Source organism: Adiantum capillus-veneris, chromosome 28 (assembly GCF_014529385.1).
Source record: "Adiantum capillus-veneris isolate H3 chromosome 28, ASM1452938v2, whole genome shotgun sequence".
In the NCBI taxonomy this organism is placed as follows: domain Eukaryota; kingdom Viridiplantae; phylum Streptophyta; class Polypodiopsida; order Polypodiales; family Pteridaceae; genus Adiantum; species Adiantum capillus-veneris.
In genome coordinates, this window is record NC_140958.1 from 1,869,633 (window position 1) to 1,878,155 (window position 8,523).

Here is an 8,523-nt window from a genome sequence, read left to right on the forward strand (position 1 = left end):
TTGAGTCTCTCCAAGGGGGGCTATTTATAGTTGTGTAGGAGTGGGATTATGCTACACTTAATTAGAGTAAGTGATTAGACCTAATTAAGTGTCCTTTGACCACTCATTGAATATTGGACATAAAAGGGACTATTTATTCACCAAAAATATCATTTTAGACCGTGAAGGCTCCATAGGGGTGTATAATGTAGGTGGGCCCCACCATGAGGCCCTACGGGTGGCTCCTGCGGGGTATCTCAACTTGTCTGTCTTGGCATTTAGAAAGCATCTTTAGGTTGGTCCCATCACATGAAAGTGACCTTGAACACTCATTGCTCTTCTAGAAGATGAGTAGGGGAAAAATAAGATCTCACCCTCTTGATTTACTTGATTTACAGTTCCCTTTTGCTGCGAATCTGACAGATTTACACTATTTTGACCATAACTTTTTACCTGTAGCTCGGAATGACATGCTTCAAAAGGAAAAATTGACCTTCTCATCATGTTTGATATGAATTTGGACTATTCTTCATGCCCATGCATCAAGGAATTCGGTTTGGAAGGTCCACACTAGGCTAGGGAACCTTTTGCTTCCAAGTCTTCTTGTATGGGTCCTTTGCTTGTATGCATCCAAGGGGAATCATGCTTTTTCAAAAGGCTATGATGCTTAACCAAATAGAGGAGGGCCCAATATTCTTTGCTTGTGAAAAGAATATACAATTGGAGTCTTTTTGAAAGGAGAGAAACTATATGTATATTCTTAAGAGATATTGGGCCACCTATGTAGGGGGCATAGAAGACTTGTAGAGAGGGACCATAATCTTTGGTAAAGACAAGTGGAGAGTTGATTTCCATGGGAATTTATCTATATGGGGTGGAAGATGGATAGATTATTTTTCTACTACTAATTCACAAGAGGTAAGAAAGTTTGGGGGTATATAGTTGGTTATTGTATGCTTATTCTATTTACAAAGCAAAAAAGAAAAGGGTGGTAATATAAATATATGACTAAGGTGACATTTTTGGGAAGAGTATAATGTATGTGTCGCCACAAAGGTTAAACGAAGAGGGGGAATTTACTCTAGATAACTTAATAGCATAGAAAAATATATACACATATGAGGAAGAGGACGTTGAGTAGGCTGACAAATGTTGCAAAAAGATGGTTACCATTTTATGCCACTCATATTAGCCCTCCCCCAAGCCTAGAGATATTCATATCTTTAGGAGGACGGTGTTGCTTCTTTTTCTTCTTTTTTTTTCTCTTTTTTTTGTCATTTTTCCTTTTCCACTTTTTTTTTTTTTCAATAGGAGGAATGTCATGCACTCTTTTACTCCATTAGACCTGCTTTTCATTACCTCAATCCCATAAATCGGAGATGGGAGGGTTGCCTTGGGTATGTTCAGATTCCAAGGCTGGTTCTTCTTTGCTCATCAAAGCGTTAAAAATAGGTGGAGCATTTGCCAAGCCGAAGAGAGCCATGTCAATTTGGAGCTTAGACTATGTAGGCAGATGACTGCCTATCAACGGATTGATACGTTGAAAGTAGGGCTTTAATCTCCATCCATTGACTCTGGTCTTGTGGAGTTTTCCTGATAAATCTGCTAATCTGTAACTACCATTCCCAAACTTTGTTTTTATCATGAAGTTCCCTCCCATCTTTGCAAAAACTTTTTGTCAAGTCGAGTATCAAGTCGGTTATCATAGCGAAGAACCAACATACCTTCCTTCAATCCTTTCCCCTTGAGCTTCTTGTTGATTTTATCCCTTTGGCTTGTCGCTTTGGTGATGTAGTGATCAATGGACTCTTCTCTATCTAGCTCAAGTCGTTGGAGATCTAAGATCCTTTCATGTAGAACCTCTTTTGGTTTTTTTGCCACTCTTGCAAGAATGCGCAAGCTTGAGAGCTCTACCTCAATGGGGAGAAGTGCCTCCTGTCCATAAACTAGATGAAAAGGGGTGAATTGGGTAGATACCTTGAAAGATGTCCTATACGCCCAAAGAGTAGCCGTCAAATGGCGATCCCAATCATTAGGCATGTCCACAACCTGCTTAGAAATGATCTTACATATCATTCAATTCACTTTTTCCACCAATCCATTGCATTGAGGATAGTAGGGTGTGGAATGCAGGTGTTTCACTTTTAACCTCCTCAAGAGATCATTCAGAAGGTCAGCCCTAAAACCCGGGCCTCGATCTGATAAGATTTCTAGGGGTGTTCCAAACCTACTACAAATATGATCAAAAATAAACTTTGATACCTCTTCAGCTGTGATTCGGGTTGTGCTTGTTGCTTCCGCCCATCGTGTCATGTAGTCAACACCCATGATGATGAAAACCTTCCCTGTAGAAGTACGAGGTAGGGGACCTATTGCATCCACACCCCACTTCTCAAAAGGGCCATAAGATATTATTGGGACTCGAGGCTCATATGTTAGTCGTCTATCCCCATCAATTTGGCATGGCCTACATGCTTTACACCAATATTGGACATCACGATGTAAGCTCGGCCAAATAAACCCTACTTGTAAAATCTTCCTACTTGTAATATCTTGACAAAAGTGACCACCATAGACATCATCATGACATGAAAGAAGAATTTTCTCTATCTCTTGCACACTTGGTACTCTCCTCAAGACCAAATCTTTCCCTTTGTGATATAAATCATCCCCGATCAACTGGTAAGGTGTGGCCTTCTTAACTAGTCTATGTCTTTGCACCTTGTCTAAGTGTTTGGGACACTCACCTGCTTGTAGAAAGAAGATAATGTCTTTTAGCTCCTCTTGACCTTGATATTTGGGTTCATATAGTTTCACACCTCCTACTGCCATTTGAAGCTTTTCATTTGCGAGTAAGTCTGCTTCCTTGTTATGAGTTCTCACAATGTGTTGTACCTGTGTTGCTTTAAAACCCTTCATCAAAGCTCTTACACTACTAAGCCACTCAAACAATGTATGATTCTTGCACCTCCAAGTCCCTTGGATTTGCCTGACCACTAGCAAAGAATCACCTTTTATAATACGTCTTTGTATGCCTAATTCTTTGTATTCTTCTAACCCAAGGGTTAGAGCAGCATACTCAGCCTCACTGTTAGAGTGAACACTGGGTAGAGTGATACCTTTTCTAACCATTACCTCCTTTTGTGGGTTCAAAATGATGATTCCCCCTGCTGCTTTGTCTTGTTGGCGTTGATAAGCTCCGTCAAAGCATAAAGTATGGCCATTATCAATCTCCTTCACTTTGAACTGTTTTGAGCCTTCCTCTCTTTGTAGTCGTGATCCTTCCCTTTCTCTCACTTTGTAGGTGAGAATGTCTGCAAGTCCTGCTCTTGTGCTATCTTCTACAAGGAAAGTGTATTCAAATTCTTGGAGTTCAAGCACCCACTTTGCTATTCTAGATGAGAGGCTCATGTGTTGTACTACATATAGTAGATTGTGCTCTAAGGTGAGAAAAACAAATGGCACAGGGAGAAGATACGATCGAAACTTCCTTACCGCAAACAAGATTGCAAAGACCACTTTCTCCATTTCAGTGTATCCCTTCTCGGTCGGAGTCATCACCTTGCTTGCAAAATAGATCGGCCTCATGTATGATGTTTTTTTTAGGATCTTTTTGCATCAAAACAACACCAATTGCTTCGAAACCTACACTTGGAGTGACATAGTAGGTCTCCTTTGGATCTGGTGGCATTAGGATTGGGAGAGAGCTAAGAATGCCCTTCACTTCCTCAAAACATTTTGCATGTTCCCTCCCCCATTCAAATGTAGATTGGCTTGCCAACATATGCAAAGGGGCGATGGCTTCTGCTAGGAGATGGATGAAGCGAGACATGTACCTCACTTTGTGGTTGTAGGTCATCAGCTCCTTAGTTGTTGTTGGTGGAGATAATGACAAAAGGGCCTCTACTTTAGAGGGATCCACTTGAATTCCTTGTGAAGAAACCACATGGCCTAGCAAAACCACCTGAGATTCACCGATATGACACTTCTCTGGGTTGAGTTGTCCCCCAAATTGATGGAGCCTCTTAAGCCCCTCTTCAACCTTTTGGCAGTGAAGTGATCTACAACTATAAATACAGAAATCATCCATAAAGACTCTTATAGATTTTCCAAAGAATGGCTGAAATACAAATATTGTGAATCTCATGAAGGTGCTAGGAGCATTGGTGAGCCCAAAAGGCATTACTTTGAATGCAAAATATCCCCAAGGTGTGATGAAGGTGGTTTTTGGTTGGCCCTCTTCTGCTATTCTAATTTGAAAATATCCTGAATACCCATTACACACAGTGTAGCATTCGTGACCTGCTACTTCATTCAAAATTTCATCTTGGAAAGGGAGAGGGAAGTGGTCCCTCTTTGTCGCAGCGTTGAGGGGTTTGTAATCCACGCAGACCCTCCACTTACCATTCTTCTTGGGAGTGACTACAATAGGTGATACCCATTCGGAGTTGGATACTGGATAGATGAAGCCAGCCTTCAAGAGTCGATTCACTTCTTGTAGGAGAGCCTTTTGTTTCACAGATCCTAGTCGCCTTAACTTTTGAGCCACGGGTTTGGTCCCTGGTTTCAATTCAATTCGATGCTCTATTACATCTACACCTCTTATTTGTGAGTAGTCAGTGATAAAAAAATTGGGATACCTCCTTAACATATTGATGTAGGACCTCTTCTCATCACAAGTAAGATCTTTTGCAAGAATCTTCTCAAATCCTTCTTCAAGGTGGTGGCATCTTTCATCCCCTCGTGTGTGATTGTCTGTTGGCTTTTCTTCTACAGGAACATCTTGAGTGTTGGCATTGAATACAATTCCCATTACCTCCAAAGAAGACTCCTCTGCACTGGTTGATGCACTGGTTGATGCTTCCTCATCACTTGAGTAAGGAATCTCCTCCTCGCTCTCTTCATCTGCCGTGGTTTCATAGTTGATATCTAGCTGCTTTCCTTCTCGCCAATCATACACCACCACTTGAACCTTCTTAAGAATCAAACGACCACTTCCCCATTTTTGATGTGCATTCACAGCAATGAGCCAAGGCCTCCCTAGGATGATGGGATAGCCCTCCCCCTTAGCTGGCATGACATACATATCCACTCGTGCATCTATGTTACATACAGAGACTTTTACATTTTCAATGATCCCCAAACACTTCACACTTGAGTTGTTGGCTAGCCTAGCTTGACAATTAGAGGACTTTGTAATTTCAAGCCCTAACCTGTTCATTGATTTTTCCGTGATCACACACATTTGAGCTCCACCATCAACATATACATTAGACACCTTTTTACCCCTTATGTAAGCATCCACAATGGGTTCCACATCTTTTTGTAGCTTTGAGGCCACAACCTTAATGGAAAGATTTGCTTTCTTTTTTGGAATTCTTGTACTTACCAACTTTGGCCATTGCCTTCTTACTTTGGCTGATAGGTGTAGAAGTTGAGGCCATGAAATGTTTGGCTTTTGGGTTTGTAAATCCTCCAGGATGTTGTAGGGCTCTAGATCCTCCAGGAAGTCTTTGATACCAATTTCCCTTCGCCTTGATCTTTTCTTCCTGCTACTTTCAGCTTCTTCCATCTTTGACTTCTTCTTCTTGTCCCTTCTGGCTGAATTTGTTCCTTCACTTCTCATGTCTTTATCCTTATCATGTGCTCTTGTGCGTTTCTCTGCAAGCATAACATCAAAGTTTAGAGTATGCTCATCTATTACCTCTTCTAGCTTGATGATGTTGACTCCTCTTTCTTCCTCCTCATGTGGGACGGGAGGTATATTTGCTGGTGGTGGTGGTCGACGAAGGATTTGTGGGCCTTGAGCTAGTTCTTGCTGCACAGTGAGAGGAGGCGGTCTGGGGGGATATATGTCTCCCGGAAGTCGCCTTGGATGTGGACAGTTGTACATGCCATGGCCCATTTCATTGCAATTCCAACATCGCAACTCTTGAGCTTGTCTTCGTTGATTGCGATTCCCTTCTCTTGGTTGTCGTTGTTGAGGTAGGCCCTGTACTAGATTCAGAGTAAGGTTCTCAAGCTGTTGAGTTAGCCTTTGTAAAACCTCTTTGTGAGAGTTATCTCCTATTTGTGAAGATTGTGCAAGAGGGGCCCTAATTGGTGCTTCCATGGTTTGTGAAGACTCCCTCTCACTCACTTCATTCAAACCCCTTGCTCTATGTGCTTGGAAGTGTAGTTTTCTAAAGTTGATGATGGCTACCTCACGTGCTTCTTCGAAGGTGGATGGGAATTTTAGCTCTACTTTAGCCTTTAAAAGTGGATACAAGCCAACCATGAATCTCTCTTTTTTTAGAAAGTTAGGTGCACCACCATGATTTTCTAATGTAGCCTCCCACCTAACCCATAGATTGACAAAGGTTGCTTCATAAGAGGGATAGTCTTCAAGTGATACCTGCTTATGTCCAATAAGACATTTCCATAGTCCTTCAGAAGTATCACCTTGCCTGAACTTGAGAGGAAGCTTGCTCGCAGTCTCTCCCAATTGGACTTGATTTGGGGTTGCAAGGTCTCATACCATGCTTTAGCTTCTACTTTTAGAACCAACGGGAAGGCTCGTAGCTTTACTTCCTCTTTATCTCTCCCGGATATGAGATGTGCCATCTCCAAGTTGTCAAGAAACTCTTGCGCATATTCCCCACTTCTTGCATAGAACGTGGGAAAAGAACTTGACATTTTGTGTAGACTTTTTGAAATTTCTTTTTTTTAAAGAAACTTTTCTCTTACGGGCCGCACAAGATTGTTGACACTATAAACCTGATTACATTAAAATGAAGATGTACACATCCATTGTTAATTCGTACTTTATCATAGGTAGAATAAATGGATTAATTGAAGCATTGACTTCATTGAGGAGAGTGGATCCAAATATCCTCCTTATGATAGATTGAAACCTAAACTTAGTTGCAATGATTATATGAATGGATTGCCGAGCAATAGGCTTAAAAGGTTCATTGTTTTGATCGTGATTCATGTGCTACTCCTCGTTGTTGGTTTGAAGACCTCGTTCCTTCATATGGCCCTTGAGCACCCCTTCACCACTCCTTGTTCCTACCTTTAAAACAAAATGAAAACGTGAACATCAAAAGAAGTTTCATAATTGATGATTGCAAGTAAAATTGGATTGGGTGATGCCAGTATTTCTCTAAGTCTTTCTGCACCAAACATAAAAACAATGCGTTGCTGGAAAAATACTTTTCTATCTATGTGAACATTTACTCTAATGTGTTGTGCAAAATGAAATGGATAGATGGGAACTCCATTGTTCATCACTAAAATATTTGAAGGTAACTTGGAAATATGTTCCTCAGTGGGGGCACCACTTTATGAGGGCGAGCTTTTTGAAATGGGGCCTCTAAACCCAAACCAATGGGCCTACCCTCACAAAATGTTTGTAAAGAGGTATGCACACTACTTGGGGAACCACCTTCTTTTGGGAGTGGAGAAGGAAACCAATCAAAATAACACTTGCACTCACCCACTCAAGCAACAGACTTTGAAAACCCCCTTACTCTATATACACTTTGGACACTTGAACACCATCAACGATTATGCAACCCAATGCCATGCATCAAAATGAAATATGCAATTTTTGGAATAGCATTCACCTTCTCCCCATAAGAATACCCATAATACATCCAAACTCTTCCTCTCTCAAGCACTCATCAAAAAATCATGCGCACAAGACTTGCCTCTCAAACACACAAGAGAATCACTTACATCAAACTAACACACTTTGCATAGAGAGCTCATCTCCATCTATGCAATGCCGTGACACAAATAAAATCACCATGAGAGGTAGCCACATGCATATGTAATGAAGCAAAAGAGAGTTGGAGTGAGAAATTTCTTTAGACCAATTGAATAAGTGTGGAGAAACAAACCAATGGTAAATTGAGAGTAGAACACTTACTTGATTTCTCGCACACCTTTTAAGGGGAGGACAGACGTTGGCTAACCATCACGAATTGCGACACTTGAAAGTTTTGAAGATGATTTCATGATCATCAACATAACCATGAGAGAGATCATGATGTATTTACAAGTTATTGAGGTGCTACAAATGATTTATTGGGTTGATGGAGTAAGAGATTGTAGAATGGAAAGAGTGGGGAATAGAGTTGCACTTCCTCCAAAGAGGAGGGTTAGGAGGGAGGATGTGAAAGAGGGAGAGTTGGGGTTTTCTCTACTATTGATCAAGAAACAACATGAAGTTGAAAATATAGGTGTGTGTCCTTGAGTCTCTCCAAGGGGGGCTATTTATAGTTGTGTAGGAGTGGGATTATGCTACACTTAATTAGAGTAAGTGATTAGACCTAATTAAGTGTCCTTTGACCACTCATTGAATATTGGACATAAAAGGGACTATTTATTCACCAAAAATATCATTTTAGACCGTGAAGGCTCCATAGGGGTGTATAATGTAGGTGGGCCCCACCATGAGGCCCTACGGGTGGCTCCTGCGGGGTATCTCAACTTGTCTGTCTTGGCATTTAGAAAGCATCTTTAGGTTGGTCCCATCACATGAAAGTGACCTTGAACACT